Source organism: Nothobranchius furzeri, chromosome 1 (genome assembly GCF_043380555.1).
Source record: "Nothobranchius furzeri strain GRZ-AD chromosome 1, NfurGRZ-RIMD1, whole genome shotgun sequence".
Lineage (NCBI taxonomy): Eukaryota > Metazoa > Chordata > Actinopteri > Cyprinodontiformes > Nothobranchiidae > Nothobranchius > Nothobranchius furzeri.
In genome coordinates, this window is record NC_091741.1 from 86,924,777 (window position 1) to 86,952,547 (window position 27,771).

The 27,771-nt window shown below is 40.3% G+C and overlaps 1 protein-coding gene across 5 annotated transcripts in view; it reads right to left on the minus strand.

Annotated features, from left to right (window-relative positions):
- Positions 1–27,771, minus strand: part of diaph2 (diaphanous-related formin 2) — a 562,944-nt gene that overhangs the window by 113,531 nt on the left and 421,642 nt on the right. The window lies entirely within an intron of this gene.

Genomic DNA, 27,771 nt, shown 5'->3' on the forward strand with positions numbered 1-27,771 from the left:
TGAGAATACTCGATACTGCTCTGTTTCAGATCAGATCTAATAAGCTTAAAGGTAAGTATAAAGGCTTAACATTCATTTACAGCTAGAAAAGCCCATTCTGTACATAGTTCACTTGTAATATGATAAGATGATATTGTTAGGGGATTAGGTTATCTCCCAGGAGATCTTTTAACAGATAAATTGTGCAGCCTTTCATATTACCTTTGTTACAATCCTGTCTGCTCATGTTTAAACAATGTCCAAACGTACAAACCCGGAATCCAGACACAGACACTACATCAGGTGTACAACTGTGAAAAAGGTCTTTGTTTGCTCAAGCAGTTGCATATTTTCAGCTAAACCACTGATGCAGCTGGTTAACACAATGGCCTCACAGCCAACCATGACTTTCTATATGGACCTTCTATGTTCCTGCCATGCATGGTACCATCATTGCAATACCTAACTCTAACCCAAAAATATGGTTGGAGCCCGACTTTGTCTGCTAATGGTTGGACATCCGCCTTCTGGAAGAGATGAAACCACGGATGCGGTCTTCCTATACTATCATCACCACAGTGTAACACATGTAACACCATCAAGCATTACAGTACGTACCAAATTAGCTGTGCTGTAACATTGTTGTCCATTCCATTGGCCATTTTGCAAATCCTGGTTTTACGCTGTCTACTTTACTCCCACTAGCGTTTCTTTGGTTGCCTTGCTATAGATTACCTGGAAGAATACCAACAGGAAAGAGCACAACCTACCATAGCGGAGTAGAAAGCACTTCATTCCAGAGTTCCGTTTTTTTAACATACATGTACACAAGGATAAAAGCTCCCAGTTTATTGCTGTAGATGGACCAAGATCGACTGTAAAAATTGATGCAGCTGTGAAATTTGATGCACAAATTAAAACGGTAGCACGTTCCAGTTTTTTTCATTTGAGACGCCTGGCTAAGATCAAGCCCCTGTTGTCTAGGGAGCATTTACAGTCAGTCTCTCAATGCATTCCCTGTCCAGACTTGACTACTGCAATGCATTGTATGCCAGTCTGGTCAGGGTGCGATTGCTCCCCTACAGCTGGTTCACAACTCAGCTGCTAGATTTTTGACAGGCACAAGATGCCATGACCATATTACACTGGTGTTGGCGCAACTCCACTGACTTCCCATGCAGTACAGAGCAAAGTGCTGATGCTTTCTTTTAGGGCTCTTCATGGTACTGCTCTTGCCTATTTATCAGCACTACTACAAAGGCATGTCCCCACCTGCTCTCTTCGCTCTCTTGACCAGGATTTATTGGTGGTTCCTCGTTCCATGGGAGATTGTGCGTTGGCGGTCCTTGCGCCAACTTTGTGGAACGGCCTAACTTTGACTGTTATGCTGGCACCTTCCTTTCAGATTTCTAAGTCACGTCTGAAGGCCCATTATTATGTCCAGGCATTGTCATCACAGCGGTCTGCAACTTTGTCTTGATTTTAATTGTTGTTTTTACATTTGTTTTAATGCTGTTTTTACTGTGTTCCTATTTTTTTTAATCTATTTTTATATTTATTAATGCGATAGCATTTTATTTTTGTGTTCAGCATCTTGGGCTTCTGCTAAAGGTTTTGTAAGGTGCTCTACACATGAATAAATTAATGCATGAATGACTGAAATGTGCACATAAATGCACAAATGAAGTTAAAGTCAGGACATCTTCTTAGTGCCATTTGATGCTGTGTTTTGTTGACATTCCCAGTCAAAGATCAGGGGAAGGAAAACAAGTCTTCACAGCTTAGATAACAGAGTTCAGACAGCTTCCTAAAGACCCGCAAATGTGGTCTAGCCACATCGTCTCCTATCTGTTTTAGATCTGACAGCATGTGCTAACAGAACAAGCTAAGAAGGTTGCTTGCTGTAATAGGCTATTGACACTAATTCAGTAACACAAGTGGGCATTGTCTTTACAAATTATTTACTAAAAACAAATATGAGCAATAAAATATATTACCAGATTTAGGTCCTGAGATCAACATGTTTTTGTTTTAATCATTATGATCCAGTTATTTGTCAGCAGGGCCCCTCCTCTTGATTTGTGCAAAGTTCATTTCAAACAGATGCTGACAGTAGCTGCCGCTCCTCCATCAGCACTGAGAGACAGCTGTTGCACAAACACCATGGACTTTGCCCCACTTGCCATCTTTTCAGATTTTTATCGTAGTGAAACCTAACTGTATTTTCGTTGGTGCCGTCCTCACTACCTATGCTGTGATTGGGCCCAAATTGAGGCCAAACAGAAGTGATTGGAGCCAGGAATTTCTTTCAGCACTTCACATAATGAATTGGAGGTAGACAACAATGGTGAATCTTTGAACAGGTTTTATTTTTTTAGAATATAAGAAGAAAATCTCAAGTCTGAAATATAAAATTACTTTTGCCAAAGTTACATTTAATTTATTATGAGAAATGATAAATGACCCACACTTGTATAGCGCCTCTCAGAGTAAGGACTCCAAAGCGCTTTACACTACAGTGTATCATTCATCCATTCACACATTGATGGGGATGAGCTACGATGTAGCCACAGCTGCCCTGGGGCGCACTGACAGAGGCGAGGCTGCCGAGCACTGGCGCCACCGGTCCCTCCGACCACCACCAGCAGGCAAGGTGGGTTAATTGTCTTGACCAAGGACACAACAGCAGAATTCTCTGTCCGGAGCCGGGATCGAACCTGCAACCTTCCGATTACTGGACAACCCGCTCAACCTGTTGAGCTACTGCTGCCCCAATTATTATCATTATTCCATACATGTGATACTAGTCTGCTGTTGATCCAACACATCGGCATGATGTTATCAGCAGGCTAAACCTCTGGCAGCATTTGGTGCCACAGCCACAGGGACTAACAGTAAGATGGGTTAAATTCAATCTGCCTCTTTTTTTTTTTTACCAACTGTTAGAGATCTATTAGGGGCCAATAAGGATTTTGAAGGGAGAAGGTTTGAGCCATTTCGGGTCAACCTCGAAGGTTAATTGTTGAGTTGTCTGCCTGGTCTGTGAGCGGATCACTGTGTGAAACCAATCCTGTAGGCAGGGAATGGACAGCGAGTGTGGATGGCATTCACAAGATTAGAACAGCTGATGGAAAAGGTTGAGACTCAAAGAACGAGCACAGCAAGAGAAACACAGATCCAAAAACCTCAAATCTACACTTTCACAAAGCTGCCAATGCTAAGTGGGTTTAGAAATGCACTTAATGTGCTAAAGGGTGGTTGTGTACAGCCAACAAGCTAACTGCGACTGGCTCTACTAACATTTAAAATACAGTGAGCGGTTTAACTTTTGCAGACAGATCAAAAATATATTAATTAATATATTAAAAAAAGAACTGTTCTAGCATATTTGATACTGCAAGGGCAAATTAGTCAAACACACACACACAGGACAATTACCACCACCTACCCTCTCCCCTCACTGAAGTAATTAAAGAAAATCAGCTGAACACAGGAGACAAACTGATTAAAGTCCAGCTTAATCACATCCATAGAAAGGTGAAATAACTTCCACCCAACTAATGCTGCTTCTTTCAAGCTCCCTTTTTAAAGAAAAGGAGGAAATGGAGTCTAAAAAGCAGGCACAAGGGAATTGTTTACTCTGTTCTGATGAAGGTTAAATTAAAAGACACAACATAGGCTGATGCAGGATGACGATATCAGATATGCTGTGAAAAGACACGGTCCTCCTGTGGGCATCGCTCCACATATCTCTGGATGCATCCATGCCAGTCCCATTTCACAGCTTGTTCTATATATGTGGTGCATGCACACAAAAGGACACACATACACACACCCATACACGGACCCATGATGGCACTTCCTCTCAGATACGCACATACACAATGTCCTTCATCACCTTGCTCAAAGATGAATGAGTTTGCCGCTGTCCTCAATCATTTTAATCACTTCAATGGAAAATGCCTCATTCCCAGCTATCATTCTGTGCAGCCTGGCAGCTATCGCATGAGTACACATTCCTATTCTCCTCTTAAACATCTCACCTCACACATGCACTCAGAAACACAATGACTTCCACTGTAACATCTATAATACTAGTGTTCTCATCACCGCTGATGACAAGATAACTTATGACAATTATCAAACTGTAACATACCGTATCGTGTAAAAGCTGAAGACACCCGGTTCGGGTCAAAATGCCATTTTCTTAAAGCTGTAATGGCACATCGGCTAAACAAGCCAGCTTTGAATCACAAACACGGCCACTGAAGTTTCATCTCTCCCGTCTTCCCTAGGCCACGTCCACCTTTCCACAGTAATCGAGAGAGAGCACAAAACACCAGCCGCTCTTTCTTACATCTAAACATGTTTTGTTGTCCGTGATTTAACCCTCCCACTGTCCTAATGGGCGTGCCCCTGCGAGGAAAGTTGACCATTGAGCAGGGTTGATGGTTTATCCCTTGGGTCCGTGCGGCAGGGGTGAGGAGTGAGCACCACCTCACCCCTGCCGCGTGGACCTTAAGGGAAAAACCATCAATCCTGCTCATGGGTCAATTTTCCTCACGGGGTCATCCATAAAGACTGTGGGAGGGTTAAAATAGTGCTTTTCTTTGTGGGACTCTGGTCCCAGCTCTAAAGTTGATCTTCATCCGCGTATGTCACACGTCACGTAATCTGGAAGCAGAAAATCCATGTATTAGGAGATCTTTTTGGGCCGCTGATGTGAAAAAAGCAAGGCGCGAACCGGAAAAGCTTCTGCCGTTGCTCACATCGGATTATGAAAGAACAAATAACGCTAGAAACACGCAAATTCATCCTCATGTAAGAAGTGAGTCTACTCATTGTTTTGGTAGTTTTGGCGTAAACATCATCATGGAGCACAATGTTCTGTGACTCTACAAAAAACAGTAAAAATGCTCAAAAATGCTGACAGCAAAGGGCTTTTCTGATCAGGAAATGGCTGACAGCTAATGAGTTAACGGGATTAAAAATGTGTTTTAAGCTAGCTAGGTTTGCAGATTTGACATTCTAGCTAAAATGCTTTTCAATCCTATAGAAATTCATCTTTGTTTTTGCAAAAATGATTTACTTAAAAAAATCTAGATGTTCAGGAATGTGCATGTGTTGTCCAAATGCTGTATTTCCTTCATACAACAAATCATGTGATACTAATGGAGATAATATTCCCATGAGGCTTAAAGTAAGGTTGACCTGAATGTTTCAAAGCACATAAGCTTTGTTCCTAGCTATGGCAGTGCTAAAGTTAGAATATAATTTCAGTTATTTTTGTCTTTTAAAGGCCCTCTCGAGTCTCATTTGTGTGTACAAAAGAGAGGCAGTACTACCCATTGTTGTTATTGGACATGGCGGTTTGAACTGAAATTCATTAACTTCACTAAGGAACACTGTTTACTAATTCAGAAGCTGTTCTGCTGTCTCAGACTTGACACATGAGTCTCCACACTGCTGTAGCAAGCCCAAGTTTTAATTACTCAACGTTTTCTTTTAGTGCGTGGTGTTTGTGGTTTATTTTTTCCATGCAATGCTGTCACATAAGAAAAATGCCACTTTCACTCGCAGAGAAAGGCTCCCTGTATGGAACTGAAATAAGCACCAAAACTACAGAAAATCATCCTTTATGACTCAGACATATTCAGAGGCTTATACAAAAATATGCATGGCAAGCAGCAAAGTTAACAGACAAAAGGGTCTGGAAACAAGTAAAAGATTATAGCACATGTCTGAACTGCCTTCAGCTCTTATGAAGTATTGAAGGTAGAATTATTCTATTAGGCAATGCAAAGCAGCTAGGTCTGCTCTGCCTCTGTTGAACTTCAGAACATTAAGGTGGACCACTATGAAAGCAAGAAAGAAGAGGCTTTGGATGCTTCTGCAAACCGAAACCAGGACGACTTTTGCTGTTTAACAGCAGATGGTGCAATCTGGGGGATGTTACAGTGAAGGAGATTATGTGTAACAGGAGCATCGAGCTGCTAGCGGTTGGTCTCAGACCATATTACACGCCTGGGGAGTTCTCCCACGCCATTGTTGTTTGTGTTTACGTCCTCTTCAAAGTGCATGCTGAGACAACGTGTGACATCATCTACTCACATTACTGAGGGTTCAAAGACAGCACTCACAAGTATTAAACACCATCTTCTTTTCACAACCCTCACTAGTTTGCAACCCGTCCAACTAGGACCAATAGGATATTACACCGCCTGCCTCTCTGGCTCCAACTAGAGAATTCTGAACATGAAATAAGCCTTGATCAAGCCACAGATCTAGACACTTTTACCACTTAACCGATTCTAAGATGTCAACTTATATTTGAGCAAACTTCATGGTATGGGTGAAACGGGAATGATGGACAGTAGCTGCTTTACATAAATGCAATTGGTCAACAGTCAGTGCAATTTCAGTGTGGATGTTCGATTTTAAAACTGTGCTGCTTTTGATGAACAAGCCCTGGATTTCGGACAACCTCAACAGGAAGATGAGGACATTCAAGAAAGATGACTAGCCTGAGCTGAAGAGCATGCACGATTAAAGTCAAGGTCCAGCAGACAGAGATGTGAAAGTGGAGCTGAGGAAACTAAGTGGAACAAAAGCTGCAGGACGACAGCTTGGGAGGTTCAGTGGCTGATAGAGGACTATTACATAAGAGGGGAAGACTGTGACAGAAGAAAAAGTTCAAACCTTTTTATTCAGGGGATTGACAGCAAAGCTGCTTCAGCCAATGATGCCAACACAGAACCAAATACAAGGACTACTAAACATCTCTCTCTCCACCATTACCAAAGACCAGATGAGCAGAATGCTAAAGATGCTGGGTCAAAGAAGACAGCTGACTCTAGCAGGGTGTGTCCAAGGATCCCAGAGGCTTGCTTCACTAGCATAACAACTCTAGCATCAACTATAGAGTCTGGTTTAACAGAACACACACACACACACACACACACACACACACACACACACACACACACACACACACACACACACACACACCACTGGAATATGACAGTCACAAGGCAAAGAAAGTGTTTTTCATTGTCCCAGATCTACTTTACAAAGAGCTAAAACGTTTTCACGCTCGTGGCCATAAAACCCGAACACATTTTCAGCTTTGAAAGAAGGAAAGTAACAGATAAACAAGAATTCAAACTTTAAAATGCAGTTTTTTTTAGGCTTTCATTAAAGAGACAATATGTAGTTTTTACTGTTAATCTTTGGAAATATCCATCGAAATGTTGAATTAAATGATGCCTAGTTATTGAAAAATATAACATGTAACCATAAAAATCATGTCTAAACTACATGGGAGTGGGTCTAAGTCTCTGGGCAACGCCATATTAGACACCCTGTTTCCTTCTACGGGAGCCCGTGAGGACAAAATGAATTTACTGATTTGTAACAAGCGGTTACCAAACTTTCACCATTCATAAACATTGTTTTACACATTTACCTCTTCACTCTTTGCCACTGATGAAATCACTGATGTGCTTGTCATTTTGCTGGAGGTTGCACTCCCAGGGATGTTTGACCCTAATGGGCTAATTGGTAAGATCTTACTCAAACACAAAAATACCTCTTGCCTGCAGTGATTTAGGTATGTACTGCCCCTGTCGCCATCAATTTAGGTCTTTTTTCCACTTGCAATTTTATACCACTTCAGCATTGGCACTGGGTATTTGCATTTAGTGTTCATATCTTCTTGTTTATATAATTTTTGATTGTATTTGATAATATTTTCCAAATTTAATGCATGTTTAGTGCATTCACATTACTACCACATGATAACTGTGAAACAATAAATAAACTTTAACTGCTGTGAAAATCTTGCATTTGCTAATGCAAATTACTGTAGTAAGATACTCAAGTACATCTAAGAAAACATTACTTTTGCCACAAAACTTCCGAAATACAACCTACAGAAGCATTCTAACCCCTGTAGTACTATCCATCACAAAATACCCTTGAGAGCAGGTTCAGCCCACAAAGTCCATTAAAACTGTAGTCAGTCACTGAAATAGCTCCATCTTTCTCTATTTTGGGACATCACGTTTCAACTTGCCTCCAGAAACAATACAGAAACCTTTTCCATCCCGTGTTCAATCTCAATTATGGGCGCCATGATCCGCTCTAGAAAGATGGAGATCCTTGACTGCATTTTAAGGCAGAAAGGTACATATTCAGCCAGTTGCTGGGTTGATAATGACAAAAACAAACTGGTGGTGTGCAACAAAACCCAATGACTGCTCGAGGAAGCACCAACCAGTATGTCACTCCAGTTCATGTTTTTAATGTGGCTTCAGTTTTAAATGTCTTTTCACTTCTGTTCTTGCAATGTGACATGCATCATGAGAACAAGGATGAGCAGAAATGCACTTATATGCACTACATTTATGACACCACCATTGTTGTGTTAAACCATCATCATCAGGGGACTATGGGGGTGTCTCTGAAAACAAAAATAGAAACAGGAGCTCTGACGTAGAGGGACAATGGTGGTTATGCTCCCTACACACACACACACAAACACACACACACACACACACACACACACACACACACACACACACACACACACACACACACACACACACACACATAATCACACACACAAACCACCCCAAAAATATAAAGCATAACACTTTCCGTTAATTCAACTTCAAATTATGAATAATTAGGGGTGTGCCCTTTTGATTGACATGTGTCTGATGAGTCACCAGTGCTAGCGCTAGCAGTTTGCCCCCTATGTTTGCTCCAGAGAAGGCCTCATCATTGGCCTAATGATTAAGAGTCAATCATCTGCATAGAGGGTTTGTTCATCTTATACAGTATTCATAGTTATTGGTTACACCACAGCTAGAGGTCACACATTAAAAAATCTGCAATCCGCCATAAATTTTACATGTCGGGTCTGACATAAAGAAGAATCTGAATTAAAAAACATTAAAAGAAAACTATATACATGAAACACTGTTATTGCAAATTGTAAAACAGTAACTGGACTAGCCATCTGGACCCCTTCACCTCCTGCTGTAAGTGAACACGTATGCAGGTTTAAACGATAAGACTTTGAAATGGGAATCGAAATGATACTTTTTTTAAAATAACCAAACGTGAACAAAAAGAAAAAAAACAATATTCATGAGTTGAGTTTGATGCATCGGAAAAGATGAGAATGCCTTCTCCGTGTCAGGGTGAGGCCCTGCCCCAAATGGAGAAGTTAAAGAATCTCAGGGTCTTGTTCACGAGTGAGGGAACGATGAAGCGTGAGATCGATAGGCGGATTGGTGCTGCGTCTGCAGTGATACGGGTGTTGTACCGGTCTGTCGTGGTGAAGAGAGAGCTGAGCCAGAAGGCAAAGCTTTTGTTTTACCGATTGATCTACATTCCTACCCTCACCTATGATCATGAGCTTTGGGTAGTGACCGAAAGACTGAGGCCACAGATACAAGTGGCAGAAATAAGCTTTCTCCGCAGGGTATCTGAGATCTCCCTTAGAGATGGGGTGAGAAACTCGGCCATCCAGGAGGGGTTCAGAGTAGACCCGCTGCTCCTCCACATAGAGAGGAGCCAGTTGAGCTGGCTCGGGTATCTGATTAGGATGCCTCCTGGACGCCTTCCTGGTGAGGTTTTCAGAGCATGTCCAACTAGGAGAAGGCCTAAAGGAAGACCCAGGACACGCTGAAGAGACTCGGCTGGCCAGGGAATGCCTTGGGATTCCCCCAGAGGAGCTGGCCCAAGCGGCTGGAGAGAGGGAATTCTGGACCTCTCAGCTTAGGCTGCTGCCCCTGTGACCCGACTCCAGATAAGCGGAAGAAATTGGATGGATGGATTAACCTAAGAAACTTGTAGAAAGGAAAACATTTATTAAATTTTGCAAGTAAAAAAGACTAAGAAATGGAATTTTAATCAGACTGAATTGTGCTACATGCCGATGTAAAGAGAGCTAAATGTAACATCAAGAGCTGAAGTTTGTTTGTCGTTGTAAAACACATCACATCTTTCTTGTAGAACCTTAGCTACACAAAGGTCAGATCCATGAAAAGAGCCAGATTCATGTTGGCTGATTCGGCTCATTCAAGGAGGAAATAGTTCATTATGCCTCGTTCACGATGTGAGTGCCCAGCCTTAATGTCAAATTAATGAGTACAAAAAATCTATTGACTCATTTTATTCCATCAGCTGTTATAGTGCTGTGTATGTTTTATGCCTCACCACCAGCTGTGAACCAAACTGACCCACCGGGACAATAAAGATACCTTGAACCTTAAAAAGCCAAATTCCTTGTTTGTGTTTCATCAAATCTTTTTGTAAGATATATAAAATGTGCAAGTAGCTGCTATCAAACCTATTAGCGACAGCATTAAGTTCATAACACCTCCTTGGATACCCTTGAACCACAGTATACACAAACATGCACATGCACACACACACACAAAGAGAAAAGACATGCATGCACTCTGTATTTCCTTCCCATGCACTTAAGTTAGGAAGCAAAGGTGCAAGATATCAAAGCAAAAAGCCCAGGGATCAACCATAAGCCTCTATCAGAGAAAGTACATTCAAGGTCGGCTGCTGGTTCAGGTAGCAAATGTGTCTCACTTTCCCGTTGCCATTAAAGGACAAGGCTCCAAAACACTGACTGAATAAAACGTTGTGATTGAGATGGTGTTAAAAGTCATCAATTCTTAGTTTTATACTTTTTGTTGCAGCTTCCAATGTTGTTAATGATTTTCTGTGATGTGTGTCACACAATAAAAGGTCTCTATTATTTCACATAATCAGGATCATGGAGGCATCGTCAGTGCAAGCAGTTTGGTATCTTGAGGTCACTTTATCTGTTCCAGTGCTAATTGGAGGTTAATATAAACTCACAAAAGCGTGACTTTTGTTTTGGCTTGCAGTACATTAGCCCCGCTGATAAAAGCTATAAAGATAGTTATGAATACTCCATTTTCTGTGACATGCCTGACATATTACTTATTTAATGCAGTGGAAAGACATAATGAGGATATCAACATGCAATTCCAGCGCACATTAGATAGGAAAATAGCCTCGGTGGCAAGTCAGTAATGGCAGCTGGTGCCTTACAGATACATAAAGAAACAAAACAAGATGCATGTGTGAAGCAGAGATGCACCACAGAGCAATTATTACTTGAAGTCTTGGTTTGCATGTAAGCACAGCAAATGTTTGCAGTGACACAGAGACGGGAAGAGTCCATTGATTGGTTGAACTGATGAAACAGTCAATCAGTCATTGACCTGTAGGCAACGTTAGGATGTTATGCTTACTGACATTTGTTTGGCTTGCTCTAACACAACAGCACGTTGTTGGCTACAAAAAGACGGGGATGCTACCTGTTCCAGTTAGGGTCATGCTGAGTTTATGTACCTCTCCTTTGCAATTGGGTTTTTCAGCTGCCTAACAGTGAGAATAAATATCACATCTATATTTTTGTGCTTTCTTCATCTGTAAATTGTTGTACAATAATTTGTAGTTTTCATTTATGATTTTATGACTTCACCAATTTATTTAAACTCACCTTTACTTAAATCTTTTTTTTTATTTCAATTATCTTTAATTTGTTTTATGATATTTAGCTGTTTTGTTTGGATCATCATTTTATGACCTCATACATTGTTTTGTTGATCTTTGTGATTTTCCTTTCTGTGATAAGTGCAACATAGATAAACTTTACTTACTTAATATATTAATAACATTTTCAGTGTGTCCGTATAGAATGTTTATTTATAAATCAAACCAATTATCAAGGCTTCCTGTGGCAAAAACAGCTGTTATCGAAGCATGAAAGTGGAAAAGCGGTATAGAGTTACATTCCACTAAGCACATGTCATCAGTGAAGAATATCCTCTAAAAGATAGAATTCAACAGTGTGTTTTGACAATTCTGTCTCAGCCCTGACTGGCAGAGAATGGCAGCCAATCCCCATTTCAAATGTGACAAGGAAAAACAAAGCCTGTCAGAATGAGTTGGAGAGATGTCTACTGAGAGCCACATGTGGTGAGAAACAGAGTCGGGGGGTGCATGAAGGGAGGAGGGGGAGGGGTTAGGGGAGAAACTGTTACTCCTCCGCACGACTCTGTCCCTGAGACACACATCGTGCTGCTCCCCCCTCAGTGGGTGACTCTGACAGGATACTGTCTGTGCAGCACTCCCCTCAGTGTGATTGATGAGTCTCATTTTACCAATTAATGGAGAATCCCCTGTTGACTACCATCAGATTGCCGTTTGTAACTGTTAGTGTTTCTAGCTGTCACAAATTCATTTTAATTAGTGATCTCTTATGACTTTTCGATAGTTTCCAAGTTTTGCAGAGCTAAGTGCAAAGTGACACGCTGTGGAAATGGCTCATTGTAATATTTGTCATTACGGATTGATTCACTAAGTGAACAATCTAAACAGCCAAGGGCATTTTTTAAAACAGAGTCATTGTCAATCATAAAATGATTCTTGCAGGGAGCATTTACAGCAAGTTACCTAAAAGTAGCAAACTAAAGCAAGCAGACGCAGTCAGTCAAATAAATAATCACTTGATGTGCATGCCGTAGGATTCATGCCGGTGCATGTGTGTTCTCTAAGACTAAGGACAGCCACCATGAAGAAAATATAAAAGACAAGAAAGTTCCCAAGAGCAAACAAACATACTGTATCATCTAGTAAAGATCAACCATGAGGGGAAGAAGTGGATGCCCAAGAGCTTCACCTTGATTCAGATTCTACAGAGGAAAGCATACTGAATATTGAGGACTTGAACTTACTTCAAAAAATAAAACAAAATAACTTGGTAAGAGAACAGGACAATAAAAGTGGCACAGAACATAGACATAGACATACATCTGTCAGGGAAATAAGTTTACCCTTAAGTGAGTTTGGTGCTGATCTCATTATTAGAAAGTCTAAAGTGGCAGTGTGTGGTTTCCTGGCGCTAGGGGCAGTACAAACATTTCAGGGTAGTTTTACACCATACTGTCGTGACAGTCGCTAGTTTAAAAATATTATGGTAAATGTTGTTACCTGTGGAGCAGAAATCATGCAACCTTGGCGTGACTCCTCAGACTTTGATGTCCCTTCAGTTTATTCCATTGAGAGAATGCAATGCTGATTCAATTTTTCTGGTGCTGTAGTTCCATAATCTGCTTGGGGTCCTGCACCTGCTGATGATGTCATCACTGCAGAAATACCACTTGGCCAAAATATATTGCATCTCTTTTTCGATTCTATTCTTTCTCATAGATTTTGCAGTTTTGTTATTAAAGGTACAATTGGGAGTCTTGCTTGCTTTTAGCACCCCCTAGTGTCTGTTATTAATTCTCTGTGGTCAAACCAAAACTGAAACCTATCTCCTCGCTGTGCGTTTGTCTTTTTAACACCTTAATCCAACCATTAAAATGTCTCCCCAGCCTGCATTGGTGTCTACAGGAAAGACTCATCAATAAATTAAACAAATTAGCTGTGTTCACAATCTAAAACATGCATGAAACATGCTTGAAGCAGACAGCTGCGCCAGGTATGTCAGCTCAAGTTTTTCTAAGTTCAAAAGGTGGCGGTCTGCCAGTTTGAAATTGCAAATGCAATATTCCGTCCACAGGGGGCGGTGGGGTTCTGAGTGACATTTCATTAACCCTTTAACGGGTCATTTTTGCACATATTGGCTCAAGAAAATTATTTAAAAAATAACAAAAAGTTGCATATTATGGCTTCAAATTCATGTTTCCTACTACCTAAATGTTTTCTAATGTGGTAACATTGTATATGTGTATATACAGCCAATCATTTAGTGTGACGTCATCGACGAACACCAAAAGGAAACATGACGTGAAATATAGCGTCCCACAAATATGCTAGACACATGCCCTATGTACTTTAGTCCCAATTTTCATGGTTATATGGTAGGAAGCCGCCAATATTTTTCAATAGCTGGACATCTTTTTTTTTTTCATTTTCAACAAAATTTTGATGGATATTTCCAGAGAAAAAAGGTAAAAACACACATTGTCAATTTAACAAAGCTGAACACTTCTGGCTGGATAAGGCAACAGTCTTAGTAAAGGAAGGAGGTGAAACATAAAACAAAATTCTAAAGAGGATAAAAGAAATTGATCAAAACAAAGAAAACTCTCAGAAGCCTGACATCGAAAGTCATGAAAATCATGACATATCGAAACAAAACTCCAAAGCCCGTGACAGGATGAACAATCTATTCACATACAAAGCCAAAGAGACTCAACCTTTGCTGTTTATAAACTGTGTTGGAAGCTTTAGTCAAACAAAAGCAGCACGGATGGAAGTCAACTCTACTGTTCTCAACCAAATAAAGGTGGAATACTCCATCCGGAGCGGGAGTCTTTACTTCATAAAGGGAGGGGTTGAAACATGTTTCTTCAATAGAATGGCCATGCTCAGCCTTAAAGCCGTGTCATTCACTGGGAGCTCAGAGTAGACCCACTGGACCTCCATGTTTTACCATCTAGCTATGATGCCTTTCAGTTGAAGTCCTCTGAAAGTTTTCCTGGTACCTCACACTGGCAACAGAAGCCAGTGATGTCCCTAGAAGGATCAAATTTCCAAGGGAAAACCTTGGGACCCGAGGGGAAACTGGAAGACACTGTTAGGTAAGGGAATTTCTAGTTTCCTCCTAGACCCCCTAAACTACAAGCTGACCTTAGATAAGAGGAATAAAATGAATCAAAATAATAATATATATACACTTGCACATTTATATGTAATATATACCAGCCTAACCTGGAAATACACATCTGCCCTTTCTAACAGGAGTGAGTACTTTTCTTCTCAACGTGTTTAAAACAAACTTCTGCTACGGCCCCAGACGTTTAATATTAGTTTAAAAGAAAACAAGAATGGATATGCATACGAGTGAGGCTATCAGGAGCATGACATTTACATTCTCTGTTCCATTCAGCATGCGTGTTCTCTCTGTGTCAACATGAGTCATTTCACTCCAACTATGCATCTTCTAATATGGATTCACTAGCTGGAAACAGTGTAAGAGAGGCTCATATTTACTTTACAAATAACTCTAGTCACGTTTCGCCTCCACTTGCATTTGATAAAATACTTTGGCAACAACGGGGCCACCATTCACCTGACTCTCAAGGATTTCATTAAAGCATCAAATGAAAGTGAAATCATGAGCCATGACGGGAAGAGAGTGGGGATGACTAAGCAGAGAAGCACGGCTGGTGTCTACTGCAGGATTAGAGCTCAGCAACAAGTGCTCATGGGGGGCTTTGCATCAAACCCAGGGGGGCATGACAAATGAGGGCAGCTGGGCCTCTGTCTATTACTCTACACTAAGCCCAGGCCTTTTAGGGAAGTAATGAGGTGCAGATTGGAGCCTCTGCCACTGGGTCCTCAGCCTGAATTTCAGCAGAGCAGAAATAATCAGCAGAGACCTGGGTCAATACTGGTGAAGCTTTACAGCTGCTGAACGACACATGGAAACACTAAGATAAACAGATGAACTAAACACATAATTTTTATTTCCTAGAGTGTGCCGAGTCTCAGGGACTGCACATCTATTGCCTGTAGGTGAGCAAGATTGTTCTTTATATTGCAGGACGATCATTCAGCATTCCTACATGACATGACTGATCCCAGAGGACTCCCTCCAGGACTGGCAGGGCAAAGGGTGTTTATCAGGAAAATATGACAGTTGTTCAGTCAGGAGCAAAGGGCTCTGGAGTACATCAAAAGTCTACATCCTCTCCTTCAAAGGCACACCCCCTTTAGCCTCTAGAGGTGAGTAATCTTACTGTGGCGGTAAACAGAGTGGCCACATGGGGACAAATGTCACAAACTAACAGAGAAATGATTGGCAAATGTCAAAGACATTGTTTGATAATATACGAGGGATCATAACAAGAAATCTGCAGAAAAAAGCTGAACTTTTCTCTTTGGTTTAATTTCCACTTAAAATGTTTATTTTATTATTAAACACATCAATATTTGCTTTCTTCTAAGAGTTTTTTATACATGTGAAGTGTTTCTCAGATTGGAATATTTTTGAAAGAAGATATTAAAAAAAGATAAAAGCCCAATAAAAACAAGTGACAATGTTAAAGTGTGAAGAGACACTGTGGATAATCTGGAAGACCATTTTAATTGCCTTTACTAGAAAACTATCAGAAAATTGCCCTTTTTTTTAAACTAAGTAATAGATCCACTCTCTACACCCAGCTATGAAAAACATTTCTGTATATTAATGCTTTGATTACAAAATCATTCTTAGCTTTTTCATCTTTAGTGTGATGAAGGAAAAACACGTGGAATGTTGTAATAACATCCTGTGCCGTATACTGATAACCAAAATAAAATGCTACTACTGAATTCTATAGTTGGAATAAAGCTGCCTTAAGTCAATAATGAATACAAACATCCTCATAAGAGTTCTATTACATTCACTTTCTGCTCACAAAAGCCCACACCTGAGAAATGTGTGCATTTTTGTCTTACAGTGGGCTCTTTAAGTTTGTGGCATCAGGCCCTGCAGCCACAATAACTTATTAAAGTTCCTTGTTGGTGATTAGATAATGTGTTAGTGAGTACTCCTATTCAGATGGATGATTAAATAACTCAGGTACTTCCAAATACAGCACAGAATATGAAAAACATACAAATGAGGTGTAATAAAGCAGCCACAAACACGTTCAGCAAAAACAGAGCAACATGTTCATCTTCTAAGAAAGGTTCTGTCACACATCTTCCTTTTGCTACAGCATAGAGGTGACAACAAGACTTACATAGAAAACATAGATATACTCATTTGTTTTGTCGCCATTGTTTCTTTCTCATACAGGAAACACACTGGAGTCACTGGATTTCCATTTTAACTTAGGCAAATTTTCATACAGCGCACACACTCATTAAAACGTGTTAATTACATTTTTGATAACTAATCTAACAACGCATTATTTACAATGAAAGCATGATAACTCCATCTGAAAATGCCAATTTTACGTTGCTTTCTTTGACCGTCTTTACATTGAGGTGAGAGCCAAATCAGCAGATCTCAAGCAGGGAATAAAACCACTTTAAGCACCTATATTTATTCACTTGTTTTCATTATATTTTAGATCATTAAAAAGCTACATAATTTAGTTGTGTTTTTTCCGTTCTATTTTTAATTGGCCAAGCAGTTTACAGTGCATTTCATTAGCAGAAGAAAACTCTAGTGCCACAGAGGTATTTGGGGGTTTGAAAGTAAGGTGGCGATTAAGAGAAAGTGCTTACACATGGCAAGGGGGCAGAATCAGCATTAGTCAAGAGGACTAAGAAAGAAAAAGATTGCATTATGAAATGCTGAATCTCTGAAATGATGCTGATTGTATGTGCCAACCCTCCGTTATTATGCAAATATATGACAGAAATAAATGCAATGGTATGTGAAGTGATCACTCTCAAACCCAAGCAGCATCCAACTTGGGTAACTTCTGAACACTATTCCAGAAAAGAGAAAAACAACCAACTGAAAAAGTAGGAGATGTTTCTGCTGTTTAAACTCAGCACCCTGCTAAATAGAAAATTTGTCTTGTTTGACCTTAAGCGCCTGGTACCACAGCTCTCCACAAACTAACCCTGAAGCCAAAGGAGTCAATAACTTCTGCTGTTTGACAACAGCCATTCATGGACATAATGTAGTGACCCTCTTCCTTTGGAAAAGTGAACTAAATCAGGGTGAAGACTCTGCAACAACTGAAAGGTGGCACCTGTGTAAATTTCTTTGTCGATTTTAAAGCCACGGAGTCAGTATTGAAAGTTTGCCCTGGAGCTGGAGAAACGTCTGTCTGGCCTGACCCTGTGTGGGAGGACTAAGATGGTTTCAGAAACGGACACTTTGAGAAGAGTGGGCTCAAGTCCAAGGACTTCAGGCTCCCTATTCAACAAAAGGTATCAGAAAATGATGCAGATTTGTAGCGTTACTCAAACAGCTGGTTTCTGATAAAATAAATAAAAAATAAAAAACAGAATGTGTTATTAAGATGGACAAACTTTATTATGTTATTCATCTGTGCATTCATGTAAAGAAAATTATTCTAGTTATTAAGATTTTACTAGCTCAGGGATACAGGGAGGGAGATGCACATGTGCTGACGGCCGATCACCGGACACGGCAGCGTTTGAAGCTGATGGCAGCTCGTTAACAAACATCCACAAACAATTGCGTTTTTGCCCATTTTATTTACTAACAACACAAAAAATAATCTGGTAAGTATAGCTCACTCAACCTGGAGGTAAGTGAAGAAAATTTAGAAAGTTTACAAAACTATACTGACAAAGTTTTTGAGTTCTTTGCTTTGGGTCCGAAGAAATCAGCAGCTGAGACCGAAACACCTGGGACCAAGAGGAGCCGTCCTCAGGACTCACCTGAGGCCTCATCTCCCCTTAAGGACATATTAGAATAATTAGATTCAATAGATAAACGGCTTCTGGGATTTGAGGGACGACTTCATCTGCTTGAGGTTCTACATAAGGAGTTCCAGAGTCTCCGAACCTCCCTGGAGTTCATCCAGAAGCAGGTACAGCAACTCGCTGCTGAGAACGCGTCTCTGCGGGAGTCCGTTTCTTCCCTGGAAGAGGGAATGACGCGGATCACCGAGGACAACAAGATTCTCAAAGAGACGGTTTTGGACCTTCAGGCCCGTAGCATGAGGGATAATTTGGTGTTCGCAGGCCTGCCGGAGCAGATGGGAGGGGCGGAGAACTGCGAGCAAACAATCAAGAACTTTCTCCAGACCGAAATGAAGATACCTGAAGAAACGGTAAAAACATCACATTTCACCGGGTACATTGCCTTGGAGCTAGAAGAGTGGACAGCAGAAGACCTCGTACCATCGTGGCTACATTTGAACATTTTAAGCAGAAGGATTTTGCTAAAAGTCACGGAAGAGAGCTCAAAGGAAAAGACTTCAGCGTAAATGACCAGTTCCCTAAGGAAATCCTGGATCGGCACCGAGTCCTCTTCCCGCTGTGCAAAAAGTTTATCCAGGATGGGAAGAGGGCTGTCATCTCGATGGATAAGCTTTATGTGGACAGCAAACTTTACAAGAAGCGAGGAGTGACAAACTGGCTGTATTAGCCCAACATCAGGTCAGACATTTATTATTCTTAACAGGAATCACTGGGTTTGATCACGTCAGGATTAAATAGCTGCTAGATCCGTATTCTACATGATGAGATCACCTGTTCTTATCCACCTCACACCCCTATCACCTTTTCTTTTTAGTTTCTTCTTCTTCTTTAACCTTTATAATTCTTTCCTTTCCTCTTTTTATCTGCTTCTGGACCTTTACATCTGTATGGCACTACCACACAACTTTCCAACACTGCGTCAGACTCAGCATGCGTGCGCGCACACACACACACACACACACACACACACACACACACACGCACACAGGCACACACAGGCACACACACAGGCACACACACACAGGCACACACACACACACACACACACACACACACACACACACACACACACACATAAAATATACAGCACAATATCACATTTTATGCGTCTCATAATACAACCACAAACACTGTTGGGTCTTTATTATTATTCTTCTTCTTTATTTTTCTGTTATTTATTCACATATTATTTTATATATTTAAGTACTTTTTTCATCTTATTTACATGAAGGTGTCATATTCTAGCTACTCACACACACATCTATGGGTGCACTAAAGTTTGTCTCATGGAACGTACATGGAGCTGGCTCCAGAGAGAAAAGGTTAAAGACTATTGATCAGTTAAAAAGAGTGCAAGCAGACGTAATATTAATACAAGAGACTCATAGATCAGCCACATCTGCAGATGAACTTAAAACACCTGGGTTTCCCAGCATGTTCTCTGCCTGCTATAACTCTAGGCAAAGAGGTGTAGCTATTTTAATATACAAAAACATCAATTTCACAGTATTGGACAGTTTCAGATCCAGAGGGTAGATTTATAATGTTAAACATATCTGTACAGAACCAAAGCTTATGTATCGTCAGCATATAATGTCCAAATATTGATGACCCTTCATTCTTTCATAATTTTTTCTCTGTATTCGAGGGAGCAGGGGCTTTTCTGGTGGCGGTCTCCATGGGGTCCCTGTGCTCTGGGGCAGCTCCTGGATCTCTGGGACTTGGAGCTAGGGCTGTAGTGATGCCTCCATGACGTCAACGGCTCGATTCTAAAAATTTGTCGATGTTAGATCCGGTAGTCGACGCACCGCGCCCACTTGTTGCATCCACAGGAGTTTGTAAATAGAAGAGGAATCTGCATGTTTTTCCTCTAGTTCACCCTCTTCTCCACCTTCACTAACATCTCCGCCAAATACCGAAGACCCGGAATAATGTCCCTCCGCTACTAGATTCCTTTCCTGTTTTGCCCGCCTTCGTCTCCCGGCAACGGACAACAACTTCCGGGGTCAGATGCGCTGCTCCGTCTCTATCGCAGATGTAGAAAATCACCGGGAGCGTTTCTCCCTTCATAAAGGAGCTTCTTTCAGACATTAGGAGAGCTGTTTTGGTGGTAGCAGTCTCTCCTCCGTGCTGGTCTGTTTGCTGCTGGGTGTTTTTGGTTTATTTAAACTTGGTAACTTGAACTTAACGTTGGTAAAGCTACTGTTAGCATTTTCGCTAACAGCTTCTTGCGTTGGGATAAGCTGTTACGTTTTGGTTTAGAGTTCATCTTTTTTGTGGCGTAGATCTCCCTTTAATTACATTTAGTGTGTTGTGGGTTTTTGGTTTTGTTTAAAATATCACCTTGAGTTTGGTTTAACCACCCAGTTTAGAGTTGGACATTTGGAGATTCTTATTTTGGTCCAGAACCCTGTAATCTTTGCCCAGTGGGACATCCCTAGTTATTTGTACTTTTGTTTTAATTCCCCACAGGCAGAATTAGTTTTATCATTCCCAACCTGTAGATGGAAAGGGTTATGTTTTTTTGTAGTTGTAAATAAACCTGATCATCATTTTTACTTTTAAATCCCGTGTTATTGTCCCTTCCTTTTTTGCACATGAGCCAAATTCCCCAGGAAGAGTCGTAACACCACTCGCCTCACACACATGTGACCAAAACAAAGCAGTGTGGAGACACTCCGTCTTCAACCACCTCTCAGGCAGCAGCCTGCACTCCCAAGTTCTACATGTCACCAGAACATAACCAACTGCAACACAATTAAAGCAGTGTTTTACAAAATGGAAGGCCTGTAGTGTTTATTCTCTTACAGTAACAATTTATCAATTTTTTGAGGAATTTATTAGAGATTTTTTGGTTTTTATTAACTGTGCAATAGAAAAAAAATCATTAGATTAATTGTCTAGTCATTGGAATAGTCGACTATTCAATAAAATAATCGTCAGAATAATCGTTTTAAAAATAATCGTTTACCCCCAGCCCTACTTGGAGGTCCCTCCATCTCCTATGCATCTTTGGGGGCAGATATGTGGCCCCTCACACTCTCTATTGGGCGCTCCTGTAGAGAAACCTTACATATACAAGCGAGTGTACACACACAGGAGCTCATAAGGTTCTCTCATAAGTATGGACTTGGGCACGTTCAACACATGTCTTAAGGCTGTGGTTGGCACTAAATGCACTGTGATTTATTATCGTGTGATTGTTCAGTAAAACAATGTTGATTTTACATTTGTTCATCAAGTTGACGAAGTGATAGCTTGCTCCTGTTGTATTGTTGTGTGTCCCTTTTCTGCAAGTCTAGAAGCAGACCCTTGTTCATCATTGATTGTTTATTTTCGTGACTCTACCACTCACTCTGTTTGCTCTCCTACATGGATGCTTTACCTCCACAAATAACACAAACCTAGGGGAATTTCTGGCAAGTGGTTGAGTTACTGATGCTAACAGTTAACTTCTGCTTGCTGAGACGTTCAACGCCATTTGTTGGATGATGAAACAACAACAGTTTTCCCCGTCACGAGCCAAGATGGGTGAGTCCAAGAGACAGAGACATTTCAATGCATTCTAACAGCCGAAAGGTGGGACTACCAACGTGTCGGAAAAGAAACCCAGAGCCAACGCACTGTGCCAGAGCGTTGGTTTACGACGCCCGCAGTAAAATGCACATTTTACCGACATTTAACCTCTAACCTCTTGCTATTTAATCTTCCCCTCACCCCCATTCTAACCTTAACCCTGTTGCTCTTTCTAAAGTTCCCATTAACCGTGAGAGGGACGATACAACAATAAACAAAGTTTTGCATGAGCAATAGGGTTAAGGTTAGGATGGGGGTGAGGGGAAGGTTAAATAACAAGAGGGTCAAGGACAGAATTCGGTGAAATCTCCATTTTACCACAGGCTTCAGAAATTTGATGCTCTGGCACAGCACGTTGACTCCCAATGTGTCAAAAAAAAAAAAAAAAAAAAAACGCTTAGTCACCCAGAATCATTTTTGATGCTTCGGGCGTAAGAATGTGTTGGCCTTTTCTAATCTAGGAATTTCACCGTCTGTTTTCTCTCAGAAGCTAATGCTGGGGATCGGTGTAGGAGACTATTTTCATGTTCAGCCAGCATGACTCACATTTGCAATTTAAAAACAAATTAAGATGATAATGACTAATGTTTAAGTGCGTGCCTGTGTATATGTGACTTATAAGTCCCTTAGACTCATATATTTATAGTTTATTTCATTTATTCTAAGCATGAAAAAAATAAGAATAAATAACTTAATAATTTTAATTTCATAAAAAAACTGATAATTTATCTATATACTTGAGTGTGATTATGCCATCATTTACTTACATTATTTGTCAAAGTAATTAAATAAAACTCACTAAATACCTAAACAAATCCTAGTACTTCATTGTCACAGAAAACACAAAAAAATTACTGTAAAAAAGTTGAATCTAAACCTTTGAAAAACATTTTAAATTGTTTTCAAACTGAAATAAATTGACCATGAGCAACAACTTGAAGACTTGGCTCCATTCACAGAGCCTCATTAAAGCGTCTACTGCAAGACAGACACTCAAGGACACAAAACTGCATAAACTGGATGTCTGCCTCACAATAACTGACATATAGACTGTTGCAAGCATTTTTCTGAAAATAAAATAAAACCAACCCAGAAAAATGTAAATGACTTAGAATAAAAAGACAAGAGTATTAAACAAAAGCTCTGCGGCAAAGTGTAGAATGACACTGCTGCACTGCCGGTGTAGGAATAGTACATTTTACCCCTTGCCTTAATAATAGTTGGTCATGACAGAGATCCCAGACTCAGATCCTGGACAAGCCCCCAATTTTATCATACCATGGTTTATGGGCTATGATAAAAATAACAAAACTAGCTTTAAAAATGGAGGAGAAAAAGGGGTGGCCACATAGAATCCAGAAATAATATTTATGAGAAGGTCCACTTCCATTTGTTCCGAATAAGGTACTAAAAATATAAATAATCCTAATTTTGGATGAAATATAAAAATGCTGGATAAATTTTACCTGGCAAGCCATCCTATATATTAGAATATAGAGTTTGGCCACGGTCCATTGATGGCTCTAACTTGTGGGGTGGGAGCTACAGTTTTCTTTCAAACTGTCTCTGCATTCTACTGGATAGCAAACACCATGGCATACTAACCATTACATATGTCAGTCAGTGAAGCAGTCCACCATACTTTGTCAAAGAAGATGCAAAAACATCTCTTTTCTAAATGGAAATAAGTACCTCTTTCTTATCTTAAATCAAATAAAAGCCCAAGTCCAAAGATGATACCAAAGCCGTTAAAAACGAGCCGTCCCCATCTTTGTATCAGTAACATCCCACCCACCAACAGAGTGCTGTGATTGGCCCAACAAAACAACAGAGCCCTATGATTGCACTGCTACAGAGCCGTGGCAATCTTGGTTTCGCTCAGTCACAGTAACATCCCGCCCACCGGCCTGATAGAATGCTGAACTTGGTCAACCAAACCAATAGTGTGCAGTGATCGAACCGCTACGGATGTCAATCAACAGGGCATTCTGTCATTACATCATGGAATACTATATAATACATAAAAAACAACTTAAAAAAATACATTAATACAATACAATAATAATTTTTTTAATAAATGCCCTGTGATTGGCCAGCCACAATACTGGCCAAAGCTGCAAGGTTCCAACGGAGCTTTGCTACACCATCAATTTTTTTAGGCAAATGACGGTCTAGATTCTAGAGAGACAAATTATGAGATGCATATGCATAATTTTTGGTGTGTGTGTGTGTGTTTGTGTGTGTAGAATTTAGGATTATCTATATGTAATAAATAACTATTTTCTGGAAACCACTGATATGTAAATGTATCTCAGCATAAACAGGTACACAGTATCTTCATGTGTGCACAAACTATGATTGTTGAAAACTAAAATACTTGTAAGAACATTTTTGTCATGTACAGCCAACTAAAGCTTTACTTACTCTACAGTTCCAAATAGTATTACACTCATGTAATTGAACTCACTGGCATTGTTCCCTTAAGACTGTTTTGTGCCATTTAATGTGTGAAGATGGGAGAGAATAAAACGCTTTAACTTTGGCATTCAGGGAAAATAAAAGGTTAAGCTGAACATCAGAGCATTGGGTTAAGTTATTAAGTGCAGCACAGAGAGATGTATTGGACATGTCCAAGCATTCATCAAGCTTCAGCCAGTTCTCTCTCAGCCCCCATCTAGTCACCTCTCTACATCAATATTCTAGTATGCAGAGTCCCACTCTACTCCATTCTATCATATCCAGTGGCAAATGCACATTTCTATGTGTGTGTGTGATGGTGCATGTGATGGCAATGGCCTCTCTGGTGAAATAGGGCTCTCCGGGGACTTGTGCCTCAACTGCAGAGCCTTTCTGGGCCCCCATTACTTTTGACAGATAGAGATCACTGAACTGCTGAACAAACACCCCATTCAGTAATTTCCCTACATTACAGTAATGGAAAGAGAAAAATGTATCAATAAAGCCAAACGAAGTGCTTCAGCTGAGACTTCTTTCTTTCTTTTACTCTCTCTCTCACAGTAATCTTTGGAAGGTATACATAATTGATGAGTTCCTGAGTGACTTTTTAAATGAGAAAAAATTACTAAGTGTAAATAAAAAAAATAGGACATTATGTCCAAAATTAGGACATAGATGAATTAAAAACATGCAAACAAAGCCCAAAATACTGCTCAAAGTTTCAATAAAATTAAACATGCACAGACTGAATTTAAATCACCTTTTCAGTCCTCAATAATTGCTGAATTTCTGTCCTGAAACACTGATAAAAATCACAGATGCACAGTAAATTACTGCTTCCTTTTTCTGCCATAACACTATTTTAAATACAGGAGTGGGTGTTAGAGTCTAATTCATCACAGGACACAGCAGTCAAGACAACGGAGCGTCTCCAAACTTTTACAGAGTTGCTCAAGCATCAAATGCATGACTTTTAGCTGCTGTTGCTTGTTTAATCAGCCATGCTTCAAGGAACCAACACCTTTTATTAATCACAAGATAACGTTTCAAAATGCCCTTGCTTCTCTGTCATCTGCGCAGCACTGGAGCTGTCAGCCTAAAACATCCGGTGCTAATTCACAGCATATCTGTGCAGAACTGAAGCTCATACTAAATATTTGTGATAAAATCTTTGGCGAATCAAGAAGTCTGTTTAGATCTTCCCAAATCATGGACCCAATGAAGTACATTCAAACAAGATGACTCCCAACATTTTCCTTTTTAATATATATTTTTTTGAAAATGCACAAATGCAGACCGTTTGGGCTCATTTGTTCAGCTCTATGACGGCCTGCAGTGAGTTAAAACTAAACTCAAACTGATGAAAGGTTTTCTGACAGTTTAACTTGCTTGCAATTTAACCTGCAATCATGTTTTTCTCCACTGAAATTGACACAAAACTGCTAAAGATGGCAGCTGTAGCCTACTTTAATTAGCTGAAATTATGTCTGAGAGACACTGGTGTGTAATGAGTTTTGGAATCGTGCCAACAGAAAGACAGTCCAGAATGAAATCCTTTATTTTCTCGCAGCTGTAACTTGAGCAATATCAGATGAACTTGACTGTTTACCAGTCACAGTTTGCTTTTATTATCTTTGCATGGCTGCATGTTTCCTGTTCATTTTTCTAATTATATTTTTCACTGCTGTGCACGTTTGCATCTTGTTTTTTTAAATCAGCAGTTGAAACAGGGAAATTAATTTTCATCCCCATTATAAAGAGTTTCGCTTTTCATTTTGTGGAAGATTATTGATTATCACAAGCATTGTTAAGGTAATGAAATGGTCCTACAGTCAATAGTTGCAGACTTGTATCAAAACGGTATCCTTGGATTCAACAACTAGCTGAAAGCTGATAGCCAAAACCTTTTCAATATAAACCTGCAATAGCAAATCTACAGAACAATCTAGCTTTTAAACACTAAAACCATGATGGAACACTCACCCCTCCCGTCAGCTATCATCCCTAAGCCACGTCCGCCAGAACCCACATTACCAGAGGAAACGAGAGAGTGCTAAACACCAGTCGCTATTTCTTACATCCCAACGTCTTTTGTTGTCTGTGACTCCAGATGGCGTTTTTCTTTTAGGGACTCTGGTAGTTTGTCCTAAAGTTGAAGTGGTAGCAGCTGGCTGTTTCTCCTCTGATATTATTGAGCCTTGAACCTCTCACACCAGTGTGTTCTGTAGCTAAAATACGAGAGTGCGTAATGAGTGGAAGACCCAGGTAAATGCGGATGTGCGGTGGATCAGTGAATGGTCCAATAGTTAGTTTCGGTCTGAGCCGTGTTATTGGCAGAGGTTTTTAGACAAATACGAGACAACTATTTCATTTATCAATTTTGGGATTTTTTAAAAATCTCCACAAAATCTTTATAGCTGTACTATGTTAGAACGTTGTTAAGAGACATGGAAAACATGTTTTAAGCTAGCTTGTTTTGCAGATTTGCTATTGTAGCTTTAATTTCCCAAAATATTAAAGTGCATTCATGTGAGTCTTCAGGGGCTAGGTGAACAATTAAGTAACTACAAATGGATACTATTTCAAAGCTTCATCTTAAAAGCAATACAAAAAAGTGTGAGCCAAAAACACAGAAGTTCTTCTAAGCCTCCATCCAACCACCAACACTCACTTGATCAGGTGAGATGGAGAGAAGAGGAAGGAGAAGGGTGTTTCAAGTCATGACCGGCCAGCTTCTCACTGCTAACCTCTGGGGAAAAAACTCCAGACAGTGAAAAAAGAGCCATGCTGCAGTATATCTACACTTCTCCATTTCCTCTCACTCAAGCATTCAGCTCTCGAAGGAGCTGGGGAATCAATACTGGCATCGGTGGGGGCAGAGAGGCTTTCCTGCCTGCCTGCTCTGCTCCAGAACAACCAGTCTGCACCTCAGGTTTATTCATTTATTTCAGTTTTACCATTTTAAATGTCCCTCTCTGACTAGGAGCAGAATGCTCAAGTGTTAGGATATCACTCCTATACCAGCCGACGTGCAAGCTCAGTGTAAATAAATATCAGACGAAAGGAGGCAAATATCAGGTTATGTGTTAGCACCTAGCATATGAGTACACCCACTCTCTTCTCCAGTGACTCAAAAGTATTTTTTGGTTATTGCTCTGTTAGATACCAACAAAAACATTTCCTGGCGACTGGTCTGTTTATTTCTCTCTCAGGTAAGCTGACCTAACCTCAGGGCGTTGACAGCAGACTTGATTTTCACCATTGATCAAACCCACATGTTGTAGACCTTTTCCC